The sequence below is a fragment of the Adiantum capillus-veneris genome, chromosome 2 (genome assembly GCF_014529385.1).
Source record: "Adiantum capillus-veneris isolate H3 chromosome 2, ASM1452938v2, whole genome shotgun sequence".
Taxonomy (NCBI): Eukaryota; Viridiplantae; Streptophyta; class Polypodiopsida; order Polypodiales; family Pteridaceae; genus Adiantum; species Adiantum capillus-veneris.
Genome location: NC_140932.1, coordinates 117,210,019 through 117,232,851, shown reverse-complemented (window position 1 = coordinate 117,232,851; position 22,833 = coordinate 117,210,019). Strand labels below are relative to the sequence as shown.

General features: G+C 44.3%; 1 long non-coding RNA gene across 1 annotated transcript in view; it reads left to right on the top strand.

Moving 5' to 3' along the window:
• Positions 1-12,222: 12,222 nt before the first annotated feature.
• The window catches only part of LOC147463453 (uncharacterized), a 48,324-nt gene continuing 37,713 nt past the window's right edge, over positions 12,223-22,833 (top strand). Inside the window, exons 1-2 of the long non-coding RNA XR_015190215.1 lie at positions 12,223-12,362; positions 12,506-12,570. This is a non-coding gene — a long non-coding RNA (uncharacterized LOC147463453). The remainder of the gene's footprint in view (positions 12,363-12,505; positions 12,571-22,833) is intronic.

Below are 22,833 nucleotides of genomic sequence, written 5' to 3'. Positions count from 1 at the left end.
GTGAATAGATTCGTAGGGAAAGAGCTTCAAGATTTGCCATTTGGTGAGTACTTTGTCTTTGGCATCGGTAGCCAAAAATTGCTTCATGATGGAAGCTCTTAAAGCTTTCCATGTTCATGGAGCTTCATCGTTTGCTCGTAGGCTAGACCACCATTGCCTGGTGGACTTTTGAAAATGCACAGCTACATGGCATAGCTTAGAGGACTCCGTGAAGCCCTCATCTCCAAACGCCGCATCGAATTGTTGGATAAAGGCCAAGACTTTGTCCGTAGCACCAAAGGTGCCATCGTAGGTAAGGAAAGAGATGTTCTTTCCTCCCTCTTTGAACTTTTTGAGCTTGGACGGCCTCTTCCATGTGGCATAGGATTTCCTATGGCCTCTTCTTTTAGGTGGTTCATGAGTTGCACCATCACTTTCTTCAAAGAGGAAGAGTATGAGGAGTATGGAGAAGAGGGTGGCCTCTTTCTTGCCTTTTTCTTCCCTTGTTCCCTCTAGCCTGCACCATCACTTTCTTCAGAAGAGGAAGAGCATGAAGAAGATGGAGAAGAGGGTGAATTCATTCTTGCCTTTTTCATCTCTTGTTTTCTCTCGTCCCTCTTTGAATTATAGTGTAGAGAAGTGTGCGATGGTCTTCTCCGTTTAGGGGGTGTTGGAGAGTGTTTTTCCCACCGTTTTTGTGGAGCCATCTCCACCAAGGTGGCAAGAGACTCACTTCTTTCTTTTTCTTTTAGTGGGGGATTTACCATTGAAACTTGAGTTCTCCTTTGGGAAGGAGATGTGTCATCAAGTAGTAGATTTTTGAGCCCTTCGTATGGATCCTCTTCTTCTTCCCTTATCGGAGAGAGTCCTCTTTTGGAAGTCTCACTAGGAGGCTTCCTATTTACTCTCTCTTCTTGGTGGGGAGTTTGAAGAATACCATGGGTGCGCAATTGTTGTAGCACTTCACCTTGGAGGGATGGGTTGCCTAGGGCTTTTTGTAGCCTAGAAACAAGATAGTTTACAAGCATAGGGGCATCATTAGTTGCTCTTTCATTATCAAAACCAATGCTATCAACATCAATTTCATTCTCTTTACTATTGTCAGCCATTCTAATACATTTTAGGTGTAAATTTGTTTCTCTCTCTCTCTCTCTCTCTCTCTCTCTCTCTCTCTCTCTCTCTCTCTCTCTCTCTCTCTCTCTCTCTCTCTCTCTCTCTCTCGCTCGCATACACACACACACAAAGAGGTGAAGAAGAAGAAGATGGAGATGGAGCAAGAGCACTCTTCAATTGCACAAATGAGAAAATGAGTGAATTTTAGGTTTAGTTGACTTTTATATGAGCTCGCCCAATTCACACTTGGGCACCCATGCTTAGCCAACTAATCCCTTGAATGTTCCAATTAGAGTGCACCTCTCATCGGGAGATCACTCTTACCCTTTTCCTATTGGACCGACAAGCCCGGTACCTGACTCTACCAAATAAATAATACAGCGCCCGTTGTAGGTGATAGGAATGTGCGTGAATGTTAACATGTCCCCCTTCCTTATGTAGATTCTATCCTCGGAAGCTATTGAGTTGAAGTTCGTTCGTCGAGGTGGAAGAGCATTTGAGATGAATGTCCTTAGCCTTCTTCAGTCACTGCAAAATCAAACAACATTGGCACAGTAATTGCATTCTCATATACAATTAAAAAGCATATGTAGTTTTAGGCAGACAAATTGATTGGTAGCAGAATTTTAAACCATTTTTCAGCAATAAACATTAAATTGTAATATAATCAAATGCATAAACAGTTGTAAAGGTAAAAAATTAAATAAGTATGGGGTCGCTAATTTAACGGTGGAAAGGCACTAAAAATCGACTATTAATACCATGGGCAAGCTTCTCAATTTCCTTTGGTCAATTAAGTTGTTTAATCGCGAGAGCCAAGTATTTCATGTCCGAGGGCTGACTAGAGGCTATACCTAGAAGACCTTGTAGTTAAGCTACGATAAAAAGAATTTCTCATGAAATCATCGCCTGACTGATTACCTTTTCTTTGACCCCCCAAATTCTTTTCATAGTGATTCAATTTTGATGTGTGTGCTTATTTTGTATGCCTTGGGTTTTTTGCTTTTCAGGGAAAAGTGCCCACACTGGGAACCTCTAGGGCTCTAGTACCATAGGCGATACATGTGAGTGGAGTACCAAATCAAGCTGAGGTTTCTCTTCCAGCTTAAGATTTTAAATTGTGGCACTTTGATTTTTTGTTTGTTCGTTTTCAACATTTTAATTTTGTAACTTTGGGGGGTCATATAACATTGTTACCCTCCCCAGGCTCATCATACTAGTAAACTCCCTTTATAATACTTAAGCTAAAGGTCAATAGGGACTAAGCCCACTAGAAAGCCCTAGTACATTTCACACAATGCTGCCTAAATCGGATTAAGAACCTAAGTAGCCATTGATTATTAGGAAGGCATTCCCCATGGTATTAAGAGAAGATCTCTAACGCCTAGCTTGGCCAAACTAGCTTAGTCGGATTGCTTGATTTTAAACCTAGACAAGTGCTTATGACAAAAAATTACATTGAATTTAGTGTTTGATACTAAGCAAATGTGCTTGATATTATGCTATCAATCACAATTAAAGCAGACAAACATGGATGCAAAAAGATAAGGGGCAATGCTAATGGACAAGAAACACGTGTTTGTGTTGATGGTTGTGCTTGATTTGAAGTGTGAACGAGAGAAAGATTCCATGAAGGTCCAAATTCTAACAACAGCAACACGTTCCTATACACACTAGGAAACACAAAGAATACCTCTAGGAGGCACATCAATGGGAAAAAAGAACTTTGCAAATCACTCAACTCTAAAACAGAAACACTCCTATCGTACTAATTCTACCTACCCTCCATCACTCGAGTGATGAGGATCAAAGGTGTTTGATGACATGGGTTTCTGTTTCAGTGTACCGGATGTGAATGTGTAGGTTTGGTCAATGTTATGAATTTTATTGTGCATACTCGTTTTTAAATTACTCTTGCTCTTTACTTTTTTTCTTTTTTGTGAGTATAAGGCTATATATATACATTCCCTAAGATTGGGAGATTGAGAGGTCAAGGAGGAAGGTTGAGAGGGAAATAATTCAATAGGATGACATGAATGAGGACTTCCGCCCTTCCTTGGGTAGGTTATATTGTTTAAAATGTGATCGTCACCCTTTGAAACCAATTGTTCCAATTGGTAATAGGTGATGATTTTTGCCAGTAGTTTTCTATTACCTTAGGTGCCTCATCGAGTTGCAAGGGTGGTAAGGTACTCTCCCAGGATCAAACTTAAAGTGCTTCATCAGGTGATTCTTGAACACTGGGAGGTGTGGATTCCTTTGTAACTTTATGGAGGTCCACTATTGTAGGTGGAGGCTGTGGAGAAGCTTTTACCTCTATGGATGCATTACATGAGAATCTAGAAGCTTCATAGGACTCCCCCCTTCCTGAGCTAGGTGGAACAAATTGTTCTTTCTTCGGTACCCAAACTAGCTCTGGAGCGGGTGTGTAGCATTCTGTGATTTTTTTCTTTCACGATCGTCAATTCGTTTTGGAGCTACAGGATTGGGCGCACATGGGTCAGGTGACAGGTAAGAACACAATCTACGTTTTGGCACCCAGATTGATCATTTCCTTGATAGTAGCCTTGGGCTTCCAATAGTCGTTTAGGAATCCAACGCCACGTTTCCTTACATTTCTTGGAGCGAGTGGGACGTTTCTTACAAGGCTTCTGTTTTTTAGCATTAGCTATAATCGCTAAAGAATCTTTAGGGACCCACTTGTATGTTTTCTTCATTATATTAGGGTGAGTCTTGTCAAAAAACTATATGCATTGCTTGTAGCATATTTAAGGGTACGGGCATAGCATCCCCCTCAGGTGTTACCCAGGTTGTCCCACTGTTTCCCCAAGTGTCTATGGTTGCCGCTAGGTGAACCCAATCCACATTGTCCAACTCAGTCATCCCAGGTAGTACATCCATATAAGGAGAATCTTCCCCAACATCAGTGTCTGCTTTACACGTGTAACAATACTGCAATGGGGCCGAGTGAACTATGGTGTCAGATCTATGATCAATTATGAACGTGTTTGCTAGAGGATGTGCTCGACCAATTATCAGATCCACTCGAATGACAGAATCTTGGAACTGCAAGTAGACATGGTTTTTAGACCAGTCATACACCATTTTTACTTCCCTCATGAAAGGACGTCCTAAGATCATCTCCGATGCCATAGTGTGCTTGGAGAAATCCATAACAATGAAGGTAACTCTTATTTTATGTCCAAAGACCTTGATCGTGAGATCTTCTAGCATCCCAATAGGTTTAACAAAAGACCCATTGGCCATCTTCACTACTATGGTTGTGGTCGCAAGATGAGGTCTTTCCATAGTTTCCCAGCAATTTTAGTCACAATGCTAACCCCAGCGCCACCATCAAGGATTACCTTCACAATTAATCCCTTGGTAGTGATTGGTATGGTCGCATTGGATTCATCACCCTCAAAGTATTGTCCCAACTTGTTAACAGGTATTTCTATAACAAGGTTCTCATCTAGGTTGGGTTGTGGATCTAAGTGTTCCTCCTCTATTGGCATCTCCCCAGCTCCATCCATCTATGCAAATTGTGGTAGCCCAAACTTTAGTTCTCCATTGAGGAAGGCTCAAAGAGCTGAGACTAGCTCATGGTCTTTGTATAGTTTGGACATGATGGTGGTTCTAACTTCTGAAGCCCATGACTTTAAGTCACTTTCTTCTTGGATGACACTAGGTATGGCTAAGGGTCTATGGACTTGGTGAGGTTGTTGTTGCGTAGGGAACACAGTGTCTGTAATCTGGATCTGCCTAGGTGCTGGTTCTAGATCCCTTTGGGTATCTTCTACCAAACTCCTTAATTGCTTGACTCGCTTGATCTCCTCCGTAGGGTTTGGATAAGTTCCTATCTTCTTCTTGGATCCTGGCCATTGTGGGTCATGAATATCTTCCTTGTTGGTTTCTATCTTAGTGGTCGTTTTGGTCTCCATGGTTTCTCCAGAATCAAAATCCTCTTCAGCGTCGTTCATATATACGGGGTTGTCACCAGTCCCTATGTTGGTCTTTGAACTGGGGTCTGACTTCGCTGCTTTTTGCGATCTCTTCCTTCGTTTTTTCTTCTTTTTCTGAGATTGGGCAATTGATGCCGTGTCTTTTTCCTCTTTGAAGCATCGATCCTATGAGTACGTTTATTGGTACCACAGGTATACTTTGTGATGGCTCCTCGATAACCTCAATCAAGTTTAATGGTGTGATCTTCGGTGCATTTGGATTATTTGGACATTGGACAATCAAATTATCTATGCCACATCGATTACACACGAGTATCGGCATTGTAGACGTGATTGGTTTGCATTAGTGTGGCGTTCTTTTGTAGCCTAATAGGACACTCGGCTATAGAATGTGGACCTCCACACTCATAGCATTGAAGAGGTAGTCACTTAGCAGTGTAATTGATATTTTGGCCTCTTGCCGCAAGAGCAGCTACTTGATATACAGGTTTGACTTGTCCCCAATAGTCCTCCATGTAGTATTGTGGACTTTCTTCAAGCACATCCATCCCATAGGCAATATTAGGGTCCATATCTTCCTCACAGCCTTCCAAACAAGCAATAGATGACTCACAATCCACTTGATTCACAGAAGTGATTCTCGGATGTGGTGGTTGCGTTCCTAGCACTGGAGGTGGTAAGGGTGTTTTTTGAACAACATTTTGGGCCTTAGGGACCATGTGTTGTGCTGTTTGTTCAAGAGGTGGATCCGGCATCAATGCAGCCACTCGAGGTGTGTGTCTATGCTAAGGTTGGTCTATTGGCCATCGCGCGCTTAAATACTATGCAATCCTTAGCTTGATGACCATACCTTCCACAGGCATTGCAATTCCCATTAAATTTTACTCTAAAAGTAGGGCATTCACTGGTACTATGCGGTCCATAGCATACTGAGCACCATTGTTGCTCCCTTCTTGGATACATATGATTGTTTTGCGGAGCACAATTGTCTCTAAGACTCTCTTGAATAGCCTTGGTGAGATCTGCTAAAGTCATCTCAGATATCTTTGGCTCCTTAGCAATAGGCTTTAGGGTCATTGGTTGATGCCGCGATGCTTGCGAGCTAATAGATTTAGGCTCAACAGACACTCTTTCTCCTTGAATCATTAAATTATCCTCCAGTTGGATCGCATTGGTGGTGATTGCTTCCCAAGTGGTGATACCTCTAATGACTACGCCATTGTAGATATCCTCATGTCGTAATCCCCTAATGAATCTATCAAGCAATTGGTTATTGTTGAAGCGTTCATTTGGATTACAACGAGAATTCAAATGCTTCAAGCGACTAATAAAGCCTCTTACACTGACTCTCCTTCCTCTCGTTGGGCTTTCTGGAGCTGAGAGGCTACACCCCAAAGCACTCCCTCTCGTATGTATTCTTATAAGAACAGTCTCCTAAGAGTAGGGTAAATCGTTTTTTCTTCCATCCTTAGGGTTCTACCAATCCCCTGCCTTCCCACTTAAGGTTAGGCTTAAAAGATTACTCTTATGCAGGTCATTGTGTTCTCCTAGAGAATCGCATATTTGTTCAAACACTTCGATATGCTTTCTCACATCCCCGTCTCCACTAAATTTTTGTGTGAGCTTGGCTATTTGTACTACCTTACTTCTAGGCTCTCTATCAGGCGTGTTATGCATATTCTCAGCAATAGATCGACCAATAGCTTGAGCAAATGTTGCCAAGTCACCTAAGTGAGCAAGCACCATGGGTGAAGGTGCTCTAGAGACTACATGTGGAGTAGGTATTGGCATTGGGCTTGGCGTATTGGAAGCCCTTGGATTCCATGTTTGGTACGGTGTTGTGCCATGTGGTGGCCCAAGGTTCATATGGGTGGCCCTGGGCATTGCAAACGTCGGATGTGACATGCTAATGCTAGCCGGTATAGTCCCATGGAAATAAGAACTTGGGTGTTGTGGTTGTGGATCATAGGTTGTTGAAACACCCATGGGTGTATACGATTGGTACACACTTGTAGGTATTGTTGCGGGCATTGAGCTATCATGTAGCGGTGCTTTACTAACAAATGAGGTCCATGGCGTGTTTCTTGGCATGCCCATCATTGGGGTAGACATGGTAGCCATGGTGTCATCAAGGGAAAGATGAGCTAGGCTTGGAAAGGTAAAGCTATCACTTGTGGGCTCAGATTGCACTGAGACCCCTGGCGAAACAACATATGGAGGATCCATCGGACTTACCGAGGGAGTCTCCATTTGCGATAAGGTCGGTTGTTTAGCCTTTTCCTGTATCCAAGAATCTCATGAGACTCGTTGAAGGCATGTTGATCCCCTTGTTCTGTCTCTCTAACTCAATAACCCTATGGATGACCTCACAAACTCTTTGTTGTTGATCCTCCACACTAGTAGCACCCGTTGTGGATTGTAGGACATCTAACCAACCCACGTGATAGGTGTGACCTGTGTATAGGTCGACTAGAGTTTTCGTTTGTAGTTTGTACTCTCAGTTCTTATTTAAGAATGCTTCATCTAGGATTGAGGTGCTAGAGGTGTCCTTTGAGCTAGATGCAATGTTGCTTTCTAGGGGTTGGCCCTTAGCGGTTGCTAAGTCAGGAGCACTCGATTGCTCTCCTAGCAAGGATATTGACATAGGGGCTTTCGCTTTTAACTCTCTTAGTTGCTCTGCCTTGTGTAAGCTCTCGATTTCCTTTTCCCTCGCTGCAAGGATATACCGCTCAACCTCTTGCACTTCGGCAAGGCTTCTACCATCAGGTAATATAACCTCGGAGGGGAATAGCTCTGAAGAGTCACGGGGTGCAGTGAATAGAGTATTCACGTGCACACTCTCTAAGGGCATAGGGTCTACGTTGGTCATGAATGGAGAATTTACTTCCCCACCCCCCTCATTTACATCATTAGCTCCATGTTCGGAGCGAGTGGCTCTACTAAAGGTTTCCTTCAAGCGGCTAAGCACGCTCGGCCCGGACCGCGGGCCCATGGCATGCATGTCTTGGCTTGAGCTATCGGGATTAGGCCTTGGGAAACCCTCCATGACGTCGTAGTCAGAGAAAGAGTCACTAGCCGCTATGTTTGGGTCTTGGTTTGTACTACCTTGGGTCCCCGCCGAGGGCCCGGAACATAAGATAGGTGGATATTGAGAACTCGCGTAAGTTGAAATTCTCTCTACTTGCTCCGTCTCTAGCACACGACTAGAGCGCAGATGCATGTGCCTTTGGCACCCTACAAGCGTCGGTGAATACCCTCGAGGTTAACCGCTTACTTTTTTAGGCGTCCGTTTTCACTCGTTTTTTAATGTTTTTTAATGATCAGTTTTTTTATTAAAGTGTGTGATAGCTCAAAACGAGCATATCACTTAGAGGGTCGCGGTGTGCTGTACAGCACAACATTCGGTCACCTGAAGCTCTGTTAGTCCTCAAAAAAGTCGATTTTTAGCTACTTGTGAAGCTAAAATACGTAATTTTAAAGGGCGAATGAGGCCTGAGCCTGAGCGTGAGCTTGGGCTTGGGTCTGGGAGGTATTCCTGATCCCGGTCCTACCTTTATTTTTTTAATTTTTTAATTTTGGGATAAGGTCACCGCGGCCTGCGCACGAGCACACACACTCTACCTACCTACTTACAACTAATACACCTACTGTTACACACTAACACACTTCATTAGCTCTAACAGATCTACTTTCTACTTACTGTACTTTACATTACACAGAACTAACAACCTTAATACTAACACCTTATCACAGAGAAAACACAGTACCTTTCAAAACTTCATTAACAAAGAAATACACAGTAGCAAAACAAAATCCTTCTTCTCAACACACACACCTTCCTTCCCTACCTTTCCTACAATTGACATTGCACCACAAAGAAGCACATAGTGCCACTCAAGATTAGTGTATGGCATTCCCCGGCAGCGGTGCCAAAAATGTGTGCGTCTGTCGCACGTGTCAATGCAAGGAACTTGCCGATACACTGTGTGCGAGCCACAAATGGCTCCAAGCACGCAACTAGCCTAAACTAGTACTCTCAAAGATGGTGATGGTGTGTCACTCACCGCTCTACGCTTGCTGTCGTGGAGGATTCCTCGCCGCAAAGAAGAAGGAGCCACCGCTGCACCGCGCTCAACCGCTTCGCCGCCGCCGTGCCGTTGTCACAATGCTCGATCGCACACACACTCTCTCTCTCTCTCTCTCACACACACACACACACACACACACACAAAGAGGTGAAGAAGAAGAAGATGGAGATGGAGCAAGAGCACTCTTCAATTGCACAAATGAGAGAGTGAGTGAATTTTAGGTTTAGTTGACTTTTATATGAGATCGCCCCATTCACACTTGGGCGCCCATGCTTAACCAACTAATCCCTTGAATGTTCCAGTTAGAGTGCGCCTCTCATCGGCGATCACTCTTACCCTTTTCCTATTGGACCGACAAGCCCGGTACCTGACTCTACCAAATAAATAATACAACGCCCATTGTAGGTGATAGGAATGTGCGTGAGGGTTAACAAAATCCCATCTTGCTATATATGGCTCGAGTTGTAAAATTTATTTATTTATTTCTATTTTCTTTATTGTGTCTTTGCCTCTTTTTGTTGATGAGTTACATTGCATCTGTAAACCTACAGGTTACAAGAACGATGTCTAGAGGGGTGGTGTTTCAATGTGCTCGGTTGTGCTCCATGGCAATTGCAAAATTGCTAAAGGATGGTCCACACCAAGATAATGTGGCCTTCTTTCAAACATGGCTGCATTTATTCTAGTGTATGGGCCGATCAGTCAACATCAACATTGACAGAAGAAGAGGTTGTGAGCATAGAAAATCTTGGGTTTATGCCCAACCCCAAAATTTTGTTGACAACTATCTTCTAGGATCTTACAATGGAAGCATGTTTAAGAAACGCATCGAGTCAGTAAGGACACCTTCCATTACATTTGTGGGAAGGTGGCCCCTTTCATGGAAAAGCATGTCACAAACATGCACAAAAGCATCGACCTTTCTACACGTGTGACCATTGCTATGCTGAGATTAGCTTGAGGTACAACTTTGGAAGTTTTGGGTGACTTTAAATGTGTGTGCAAAGAGAACATATATGGCATCGTCCATGATTTTTGCAAGCCTATTATCAAATCGGGGCTGAGAGAGGCCTACATTCACTGACCTTCTCCTTCTCACTTTGAGAAACTAGCTAGTGAATTTGAAGCCCTCAAAGGAATACCCTACGTTGTTGGTGCCATTAATAGCTCACATATTCCCATCATTACGCCAAAGGAGAACCATGTGGATGCTTCAATCGTAAAGGATTTCATTCAATCTTCTTGCATAACAATGACAACCGAGTGTTCCCGTTTGGAACTATGATGTTGGATGGGCAAGGTCAATCCATGACTGCTAAAACTTCACCCATAGTGAGTTGGGTCAGAAATGTGTTAGAGGTGAGCTAGGCAATTATTGTTTGGTAGGAGACTACACTTATCCAGTACAACCATTTGTGTTGGTGCCCTTTAAAGGATGAAAAGAAGGCTTGTCACACAAGAAGTATCATTCTTGGAACTTCGTACAATCTAGCACTAGTATGATGGTGGAGCAAGCTTTTGGCATGATAAAGGCAAGGTTTTGCATCTTGTTGAAGAGATGTGACATGGATTTATATCATGTGCCTGATCTAGTGGCTGCGTGCCTTGTGCTACAAAATATTTGTATACAGTATGCTGATGCTTTTGACATGGAATGGGTGCGTGATGCTGAAGCCAACCTAGCGATTGGTAATTCTCTCAAGGAGAACCAACAAACTGCAACAAACTCTATGGTGGAAATTCAAGCTATTAATTCCACAAGGTCAGAGGATGCAATCGAGCAAGCTCAAAGTGCTTATGAAGTAGATGTTCAAGGAGGAGTGATAAACGACCTTGGGTTAGGTGCCAATCATTGTAACAATCTTGAAAAAACATTGTACCAAGAATATGCAAAGAATAAAGTACAACAAGTCTTTGGTGATGATATGTCAGATGAATCTTCATCATCAACGTCGAATTGAGATTTTGTAATATGGGTTGGGATTTACTACATGGTGTTTTATGTTTCAATGAATGAAATTTCAAATCATGAGGTCAATTTGGCTTTATTTCATTGAAGTATTCAAGTACAATCAAGCTCAATTCTTTTGGGAATCTAATGATTAGTAGTGTTTGTTAATAGATATCTCTATCATGTGATCTTTCACTTGTTAGATCTCTTCCGCCCCCTTTTGGAGGGGGGGGGGGGGGGGGGGGGGGGGGTCAGTTTTGTCGAGCATACTTCCACCTGAAATCCCCTTCCCAAGTTGCAAACTTTGTTGTCCATCTTAAACCACCCTTACACATGGGTAGCCTTGGGGACTAAGTGACACGGGCATTGAGGGGGTGGGATCTATGGTGGGATGAAGGAGAAGTAGATCATGACAAACTTCGCACTGCGTCCTGAAACCCATGACCTCACCTTTGCGACTCCCATGTCCTATCCACGAGCACTCGTGCATTTTTTTTTATCAAAAGTAATCTCGGGTACAAAAAGTAATCTTGGGCGCCGACAAGATCTACAGTACTCAATGGTCTCACCATATATCGCACGCCTCCATGCCCCCTTCACTTAGGCTATGGTCACGCAGGCTTAGTTTCCACAGACAGCAGCCGACCAAGCCTGACAGCATGCAACTTTCCACAGACATAGTTGCTGTGAGAACTTGTGACTGTGCCCTTTTTGGTGTAGTTTTCAAACTAGCCCCGTTGTGTGCCGATGAGTTCTCTTTTTCTCTCTCTTGTCTGCGCCTCACACTCCCTCTCATTATAGGCTGCTCCCTATCACCCTCTGAGCAGCCTTACCTGCTGTGGTCAGAATCTATCGCGAATTATTAAAAACTAAGCCTCCCGTGACCACGCCCTTAGTCCGGAGGATGGCCAAGAATAGCTTTCCTCTCACTCAATCGAGCAGCTCCTTAGCAGCGCCCGCGTGTGACATGGGCCGTACAGACGCACTTGAGTCGTTGAGGCTCGTGAGAAATTGCCAAGTGTCGCAGGATGAGAACATACAACTGAATGCTGCTGCTGCTGCTGTATGTGTATGAGAGAGAGAGAGAGAGAGAGAGAGAGAGAGAGAATGGAGCGGGTGGAGGAATTGAGAGGTGAGGCTGCTCTACAGCAACTCCTGGCATGCCATGTCAGCATCGTTTTGCATTTCTGGTCCAAGGGCACGCATGACAGCATCGACCCTCTGTTTGTCCAACTCTGTGTCGACACCCCTCAAGCTCGCTTTTTCCGGGTGCGCTCTCTCTCTCTCTCTCTCTCTCTCTCTCTCTCTCTCTCTCTCTCTCTGTCTCACACACACACACACACACACACACACACACACACACACACATTTCACCGTCTTATTACTCTTTATGCGTCTCAAGGTCGAAGCAGAGAAGCAGCCAGAAATTTTAGCAGCATTCAATGTATCGATAACCCCATACTTTATTTTCTTGAAGGTAGAGCTTTTGTCCTTGTTCCATGCTGTGAGACTGGTTGTGTCTGTGTGTTCGCTGTGTGTGTGTGTGTGTGTGTGTGTGTGAGAGAGAGAGAGAGAGAGAGAGAGAGAGAGAGAGAGAGAGAGAGAGAGAGAGAGAGATGGATGCTGGATATTGTGATTCATATGGACCGCGAGGAACCAATGTCACTACGAACACCAAGATAACTTTAGGTCCTTGATTCCCTGGAATCTGATCAAGCAGAAGATAGTAGAGGACTGTTATGCCTTGACAGAGGCAGACATGAGGCAGGGCTTTATGACACATCTGTAAATATGTAACATATTTCACAGAGAGAGAGAGAGAGAGAGAGAGAGAGAGAGAGAGAGAGAGGGTCTCCAGGGAGGGAGGGAGGGAGTCCATGTTTATAAGTGACATGCTGAAAGTAGTGGGATCTACAGTGAGGGTTTAATCCACTGTTGATCCCATCTACACAGATTTAAGAAAAGATTCCCCACCGATTGCCGCTCGGGTCTCGAACCCTTGACCTGCCCACGCCTTATCCAGCTCGCCTAGCGCGATTGATTGAAATGGATGCGACTCTTGCGCTATATAAATCTTGCCCCCTTGCTGCGTCGATCCAACGGCCCCAATCGCTCCCGTCGCTGAAAAAGCTTCCCTGCCGTCGACCCCTCTACTTGGACCCCGTGTCACTTATAAACGAGGGGAGGGAGGGAGAGAGCACTTTATTAATGTCTTCTAGAGTCCATAGTCTGGCTATGAGACAGAACAATGTACTGTGTGTGTCCTTTGAAAAGGACAAAAGTGCTGAAAATGAACCATGCTACAAAATAACATAGACTGGCATGGGGGACCTGTGTGTATGAGGGGAATGGATCTCTAAGAGGTCTCCCCCATAGGCCCTCTAACAGGGCCTTTGGAGGGTCCTCAAAGTCTATGTGGTGTGCCCCATAGCGAATTCTGCAGGAAGGAAAAATAGTGATTGATGCTGCCTTTTCGCCCCGCGGGGGGGGTGGGGGGTTTGTGCACATTAAAGTATTGCATTTTAAATTGGCTATTCCCAGTTATTCGAGGCTGAATGTGCACTTCCACCGGCTGAGAGCAGCGCGCTGATGTCGAGGACCCTTCACATTAACGAGTGTATGGGGGGATGCTCTTCACTGTAATGGATGTGAAACTATATGTGCAAGGGAGTAGAACCATCATATGCACTGAGAGAGAGAGAGAGAGAGAGAGAGAGAGAGAGAGAGAGAGAGAGAGTGTAAGCAATTCGCTTGCAGATTGTCCTCAGCTTTGTCCTTTTGCTCTTGCGATATTTTGACTTGCATTTCAAGTGCTTAATTATGTAGTCTGTCAGAGTCTTTCATGGTGTTTTTTCAACGACTTGTACCGGTTTTCAATCTGCTCCTTCACTTTAGCTTTGAGCTTTGTGTTTTGCAAATCAAGCTGTTTGATTTTCATTTGGAGCTCAGCCAACATCCTCTTCATGTTCTTTCTTGACTTTTTGAATGCCATTGCCGTTCATTCTCGGGTATGCTGTTGGTAGGCAGCATGCACTTCCATAGCATTCTCAATCAGTACTTGGAATTCGTTTGTATGATCCAGCATAAGAGTCCCAAGGTGGACACTGGGACACTCACGTAGATGAGCAGTTCTCGGTCATCATCACCTTTGCCTCGATTTTCTTTTGCGGGGTTCTGAATTGCAGTGCTTTGCATTGCCTGATGCGTCACCTAGAAGGCATCTTGTGTCGGTTGATCATCTTGTGGTTGTTGCTGGCTTTAAGTAGACAAAGCAGGAGGACAAGTGTCACAAATGTGATGATGCGGCATACTAACTTAAAAAGGACTTGTTTAAGCGCCCAAAAGTGGCCGAAATCAAGTGGACCTGTTTGAAACCTCAAAATATGATGATGTGGCACTTGTATGGACATCCTGGAATTCACAGCGGCTTTTTAGGGAGGGTATATAAATCCCGGATTTTTAGGGATTTGCTCTATGGATGCAACTTTGCATATTTGATGCCTTTTGGCTTTGGGCCTTAGATCATCAGTAAACAAAGAGATATCAAAAGGGGCACCAAGCTCTGGGGCTAGTGCATCTGGAAGCGGAACTCCATTGCTTTGTGTTGACTCTTCTTTCTGTTGGGGTGTGTGACACATCTGCACCACCAACTAGTGGAAACCTCCTCTACTTTGGAAGCGTGCACTTTGACATCACTGCTTATGCCATTAGATGCTCTCTCCCTACTCTATAAAAGAAGCCTAAGCTACAGACTTTGCATCTACTCATATCCCAAGCATTTGAGCGGACTTTGTATTCTCCATTTGCATTCTAGTTTTTCATTAACCTACTTCTGATTTTCTACTTTCATTAGTGTCAATCTCTCTCTCTCTCTCTCTCTCTCTCTCTCTCTCTCTCTCTCTCTCTCTCTCTCTCACGTGACACATCCAACCCTATGTGTCAGTTCAGTCAAGTCAATCTATAATAGGAAGTGATTTGGCACTTTTGTGAGTCTGTTCGCAGACCGTGCATGTCCTGACACTTAGATTAGATGCATATCCTTTGGTTGCACAGAGCATGATCATCAGCATTCCCATCAGAATCCCTGAGGGAATTTTTCAGTGCATTAAACCTATTTTCCCTATTTTTGACATTTTTCACTTATTATTTTTAAGTGACTTTTGTTGGAAACTGGGTAGGGCAATTTTGCTAATGAAATATATAAGGAAACCAGAGCTAGCACTTTCTGGCAGAAGAGGCAGCAGGAGCACCTTGCTCAACAGGCAACTTCTCAGCAAGACCAACACCCGCAGTAGACCTAGCGTCCATCTGAGAACCTAGCGTTTTTGCATCAGATCAGCCAGCGCTTTTGCAATTGCAGATTCTTGGCGACAGCAAGACCAGCAGATCCTCTAGCATTAGCAGATTCCCTCGTAGGACAGAATTCAGCCTAGCATTTTTGGAGCAGAATACAGATTCAGCGTGGTAGTCCAGTGTTTTTGCAGATCTTCGCGACAAGACCTCAGATAGCATCAGCGTTTTCAGTTTTCAGCAGTTAGTACCCACAGTAGAACCCCCGAACCTCGCAGATCTCACCTTCTCGCAACAAATCCTTGCCGCACAGTCAAATCTCGCAAAGTTTGCAGTTTCAGCCCGGAAAACACAGATTTCGGCATCTGCGTTTTCAGCGTGTCGTCGGTGCATCGTCGTCATCGACATCATCACCGACATAGAGTCAAAATTCAGAAGATAAAGATTTGCATGCCACGTGACACATCCAACCCTGTGTGTCCGTGGACAAGCTACAGCATGACTAGGGTTCAGTTCAGTCAAGTCAGTCTAGAATAGGAAGTGATCTGGCACTTTTGTGAGTCTGTTCGCAGACCGTGCATGACCAGACACTTAGAGTAGATACATATCCTCTGGTTGCACACAGCATGACCATCAAATTCCCATCAGATCCCATCAAGAGCATTTTTACAGTGCATAGACCTATTTTCCCTATTTTTGACATTTTTCACTTATTATTTTTAAGTGACTTTTGTTGGAAAGTAGGTAGGGCAATTTTGCTAAGATAATATATAAGCAAACCAAAGCAAGCACTATCTGGCAGAAGAAGAAGGAGAGCATCAGGCACTCAAGTGCAGAAGGCCTCTAGAGAGCCTTCTCAGCAAGATGATTTCCCCACCCTCAACCTAGCGTTTTGGAGCAGCCTCAGCCAGCGTTTTTGCTCAGCAAATTCAGCCTTGCATTGGCGTTTCCAAGCAGTGTTTTCAGCCAACGAATTTGGCAACACAAGCCTCTTCAGTGAGCGTTTGTTTTCCCTGCTGCCTAGCGTTTCTCTTCAGCCAGCCCCTTTCAGCATTTTTACAGCAGCTGTCCAGCGTTTTCAGCAAGGGCAATTTCAGCGAACAAGTGCACATTGCAGCAACTACTTCGGCAAGGAAACCCCAGCCAAACTCAGCGTTTTTACCTCAGCCATCAGCGTTTTTCATCAGTAAATACAGCCGATAGAAGCCAGCAGATTCAACCATTCCAAGCAAGAAAAGACAACCCGACATGAAGCATCCCAAGCACTCAGTTTTCAGCCTTAGCATCGTCCTTGTCGTCCACTCCGTCGACATCGACATAGCCATTAGATTTGCATTCAGCATCTTGTACCAGATTGTGCAATCAATAGTAGACCACTCTCGCCATCGAGAGTGGGGCCTTCGGAGGAGGGTTTTACAACGTCTCTAGTGTCGTATTCTCTTCTCTTTCTATCTCCCAGTTTCAGCACCTTCACTCACAGTGTCCATTCACTTTGTTTGTGTCCATTGCACTCTCTCATCAAAGAACAGAAGGCTCTCCCTTCCATAAGTTAAAGGAACTCTTGAGCACAGTTCGGAGCACTCATCTTGAGCAAAGTTCAACATTCACTTCCGTTGCACCTTACATTGGTATCAGAGCTTTGGCAGTGTTCTGTATCACTCAAGGAAAGCACCATAAGAACCACATAATTTTTTTTTGCTTGTTACGTTCGCACGTAACCCAAGTCCTCCTGGGCGTTTCGATTCCTAATCGTGTTTTTGAAGAGTGACAGGAATCCCAAGAAAGAAGGGCTTGTCGAGCCTCCCCTTGTGCCTCTTTTCACTCATTGAGAGCGGACCGTGCACTTAGCGGCCGGCCAATCGACGGGATGTGGGAAAAAACAACCTTGGTGTGAGCGCAAGGCCGCCAAGGGGTGCGCACGCGGAAAAGAGCAGAACTTGGGTGAAGAGAAGATCCTTCTCTAACACAGATTGCAAGCTAAAGAAGAACCTCAAGAACCTCAAGAACCTCAAGAACCTCAAGAACCCAAGACCCCCAAGAACCCAAGTTCCTCGTGAACTTAAGAACCCAAGACCACAAGAATCCACAAGAACCCTTGATTTCAATGGATGGTCATCACTCGAAGTGGAATGGTTACTTCGCTTGGAGGTGGTGAGCAAGAAAGTAGCGAAGAAGAATTTCCCCACCAAGGAGGTTTTTCTGACACTCTTCCTTCCTAATCTACGTCAAGGATTGCACTAACTCCTATGGAGGCTTTGAACCAGATGTTTATGGAAGGGAAGTTAGAACGCAAAGCAAGACAAGCAGAAAGTATGGCAGAATTTGATCGTGAATGCAAAGAAAGAAAAGCAGAAATGGATTGCAGACACGCAAAAAGAAAAGCAGAAAGAGAAGCAGAAAGAAAGGCAGCCATAGAGCGTGAGCATGAGCAAGAGCGACACATACAAGAGTTGTTGCGACTCTTTTCTCAATTGCAAGCACAGATGCAAGAGATTCGGGAAAAGGAGACTCTCTTAGTCTCTTCTTCTCCAAAGCATGACACACAGGATTTGCATGATGATAAGCATGATCAATTGCTTGATAATGATAAGCATGATGATATGAATGACAATGATTTGCATGATGATCAAGATGTGATTTCTCACAAGCATGATGATTTGCATGAAGATGATGCGATTGTTCACAAGGATGATGTGTTAGTTGATACTTTCTCTAGTGAGGTTAACCTCATTGTAGATTCGATCAATCACGAAGAATCGAGATTCGATCAAACACGACGAATTGATCTTGGCTCTCGAGCTTGGGTCCAAAAAACCCTCACAGGAAGTACTATGTGTTCGAATGATTCGTCATCACGTATTATACGAGTGTTTCATTTGAGATCGTTTCCTTTATTTTAGTCAGCGTCTTTATGTGATCCCTTTTCGTAGGCATGACATATTGTACGTTGGGCACGTTTCACTCATGAATGTATGCGGAGTTTTCATGAAAAGCTGAAAAGTATGCATGCAAAAAATTCTCATTCCATGTCTCTTCCTTGGCACGACACAGTTGTAGAACGAGCACAAGAAAGTATGAGCACCAAGCATGGGCATTTCCATTGTGTTTTGCCACAGTTGATTGATTTAGATCAGCACGACAAGATTCGATCTCATTATTTGCGTGTGTGTGGTGATCGGTTTGGCACTCCGTCTCTTTGTTTATCTACATTGCATGCACAGTCTTGAGGAAGACAATATTTTTTCCAGTCACTTTTACATGGAATAGGTATGTTCATGTTTTTGTGTTGGAAGTGGTTTATGGAATTTTCAGCCATGGAGATTCTTGAAGAAGAAAGAAGCATGACTCTAGACGAAGTTGAAGCATCAAAGGAGCCATAGAAGACTGTGTCGCTTTCGGCGCGGCCCAAAGAAGCAAGCGTTGCAGACCGCACAACCCACACATCAGAGTGGACCGGCGAAGAGTCCCTTCCAGGATTCCAGATGCTATTGGCGATCTCCCTCGACGCCATACAGTTCGGTACGAGTACCTCACTTTGAAAAGGAGGGGATGTCACGTGACACATCCAACCCTATGTGTCCGTGGATAAGCTACAACATGACGAGGATTCAGTTCAATCAAGTCAGTCTAGAATAGGAAGTGATCTGGCAGTCTGTTCGCAGACCGCGCATGACCAGACACTTAGAGTAGATGCATATCCTCTGGTTGCACACAACATGACCATTAGATTCCCATCAGATCCCATCAAGAGCATTTTTACAGTGCATAGACCTATTTTCCCTATTTTTGACATTTTTCACTTATTATTTTTAAGTGACTTTTGTTGGAAAGTAGGTAGGGCAATTTTGCTAAGATAATATATAAGCAAACCAAAGCTAGCACTATCTGGCAGAAGAAGAAGGAGAGCATGAGGCACTCAAGTGCAGCAGGCCTCTGGAGAGCCTTCTCAGCAAAACGATTTCCCCACCCTCAACCTAGCGTTTTGGAGCAGCCTCAGCCAGCGTTTTTGCTCAGCAAATTCAGCCTTGCATTGGCGTTTCCAAGCAGTGTTTTCAGCCAGCGAATTCAGCAACACAAGCCTCTTCAGTGAGCGTTTGTTTTCCCTGCTGCCTAGCGTTTTTCAGCCAGCCCCTTTCAGCATTTTTACAGCAGCTGTCCAGCGTTTTCAGCAAGGGCAATTTCAACGAACAAGTGCACATGCAACAGCTACTTCGGCAAGGAAACCCCAGCTAAACTCTGTGTTTTTACCTCAGCCATATCAACGTTTTTAATCAGTAAATTCAGCTGATAGAAGCCAACAGATTCAACCATTCCAAGCAAGAAAAGACAACCCGACAAGAAGCATCCCAAGCACTCAGTTTTCAGCCTTAGCATCGTCCTCGTCGTCCACTCCGCCGACATCGACATAGCCATTAGATTTGCATTCAGCATCTTGTACCAGATTGTGCAATCAATAGTAGACCACTCTCGCCATCGAGAGTGGGGCCTTCGGAGGAGGGTTTTACGTCTCTGGTGTCGTATTCTCTTCTCTCTCTATCTCCCACTCTCAGCACCTTCATTCACAGTGTCCATTTACTTTGTTTGTGTCCATTGCACTCTCTCATTAAAGAACGGAAGGCTCTCTCTTCCATAAGTAAAAGGAACCCTTGAGCACAATTCGGAGCACCCATCTTGAGCAAAGTTCAACATTCACTTCCGCTACACCTTACATTGCAGATTTCAGCCATTAGCATTTTCAGATTTCAGCCCGTCTCATCGTCGTCCTCATCGTTGTCGACATCGTCGGCAAGTGCAAGCATTGTAGAGATTTGTGCAATCATAAGTAGACTGCTCTCGCCATAGAGAGTGGGGCCTTCGGAGGAGGGTTTTGACAACATTCTGGTGTCGTATTCGTCTCTCTCTATCTCTTAGTCTCAGCATCTTCATTCACAGTGTTCATCCATTTTGTTTGTGTCCATTGCACTCTCTCACTAAAGGAACGGAAGGCTCTCCCTTCGGTAAGTAAAAGGAATCCTTGGGCACAGTTCGGAGCACTCATCTTGAGCAAAGTTCAACATTTAGTTCCGCTGCACCTTACATTGGTATCAGAGTTTTGGCAGTGTTCTGTATCACTCAAGGAAGAACCACAATTTTTTTTTTGCTTGTTGCGGTCGCATGTAACCCAAGACCTCTTGGGCGTGTCGATTCCTAATCGTGTTTTTGAAGAGTGACAGGAAACCCAAGAAAGAAGGGCTTGTCCAGCCTCCCCTTGTGCCTCTTTTCACTGATTGAGAGCGGACCGTGCACTTAGCAATTGGCCAATCGACGTGAGGTGGGAAAAAGCAACCTTGGTGTGAGCGCAAGGCTGCCAAGGGGTGCGCCCGCGGAAAAGAGCAGAACTCGGGTGAAGAGAAGATCCTTCTCTAACACAAATTGCAAGCGAAAGCTCACGAACCTCAAGACCCTCAAGAACTCAAGACCCTCAAGAACTCAAGAACTCAAGAACCTCAAGACCCTCAAGAACCCAAGAACCAAGACCCACAAGAACCCAAGTTTCTCGTGAATTTAAGAACCCACGACGTCAATGGATGGTCATCACCCGAAGCGGAATGGATACTTCGCATAAAGGTGGTGAGTATGGGAGTGGCGAAGAAGAGTTTTCCCTTCCAGGAGGTTTTTCCGACCCTCTTATCTTCCCCATCTACGCAAAGGATTGCACTAACTCCTATGGAGGCTTTCGACAAGATGATGATGGATAGGAAGTTAGAAAGCGACGAAATAATGGCAGCTATAGAGCGTAAATTAGAAGACAGAATGGAAGCCATAGCGCATGAGCGCGACGAAAGAGAAGCAAAATTTGATCGCGAGAACAAAGCAAGAATGCAAGAGATGTTGCGACTCTTTTCTCAAGTTGAGGCACAGATGCAAGAGATTCTGGAAAAAGAGACTCTCTTAGTCTCTTCTTCTCCAAAGCATGACACATAGGATTTGCACGATGAATTGCATGATAATGATGAGCATGATGATTTGGATGATAAGGACAAGCATGATGATTTGCATGATGATCAAGATGTGATTTCTCACAAGCATGATGATTTGCATGAAGATGATGTGATTGTTCAAAAGGATGATGTGTTAGTGGATACTTTCTCTAGTGAAGCTAACCTCATTGCAGAGACGATCAATCACGAAGAACCGATCTTGGCTCTCGCGTCAAGGTCCAAAGAACCCCCTCAGGAAGAACCGATCTTGGCTCTCGAGCCTAGGTCCAATGAACCCCCTCAGGAAGAACCGATCTTGGCTCTCAAGCTTAGGTCCACAGAACCCTTTGAGGAAGTATTATGTGTTTGAATGATTAGTCAGCATGCATTGTTCGAGTGTTTCATTCGTGATCGTTTCCTGTATTTTAGTCAGCGTCTTTATGTGATCCCTTTTCATAGGCATGCCATATTGTACGTTGAGCGTGATTCACTCATGAATGAGCACGGATGTATGCGATTTCTCATGAAAAGCTGAAAAGTATGCATTCAAGGAATTCACATTCCATGTCTCTTCCTTGGCATGACACAGTTACAGAAAGAGCACAAGAAAGATTGAGCATCAAGCATCGGCATTTCCATTGTGTTTTGCCACAGTTGATTGATTTAGATCAGAAAGACAAGATTCAATCTCATTGTTTGCGTGTGTGTGGTGAACGGTTTAGCACTCCGTCTATTTTTCATCTACATTGCATGCACAGTCTTTGAGGAAGACGAGATTTTCTCCACTCACTTTACATGGAATAGGTATGTTCATGTTTTTGTGTTGGAAGTGGTTTTAGGAATTTTTAGCCTCGGAGATTCTTGAAGAAGAAGAAGCATGACTCTAGACGAAGTTGAAGCATCGAAGGAGCCACAGAACACTGTCGCTTTCGGGGCGGCCCAAGGAAGCAAGCGTTGCAGACCTTTATGAAGTTCAAGTATCGCACGACCACACCTCAGCGTGGGCCGGCGAAGAGTCCTTTCCAGGATTCCAGATGTTATTGGCGATCTCCCTCGACACCATACAATTCGGTACCAGTACCTCACTTTGAAAAGGAGGGGATGCCACGTGACACATCCAACCCTGTGTGTACATGGACAAGCTACAGCATGACGAAGGTTCAATTTAGTCAAGTCAATCTAGAATAGGAAGTGATCTGGCACTTTTGTGAGTCTGTTCGCAGACCGTGCATGTTCAGACACTTAGATTAGATGCATATTCTCTAGTTGCACAGAGCATGATCATCAGCATTCCCTTCAGAATCTATCAGGGGAATTTTCCAGTACATTAAACCTATTTTTGACATTTTTCACTTATTATTTTTAAGTGACTTTTGTTGGAAACTGGGTAGGGCAATTTTGCTAATGAAATATATAAGGAAACCAGAGCTAGCACTTTCTAGCAGAAGAGGCAAGAGGAGCACCTTGCTCAACAGGCAACTTCTCAGCAA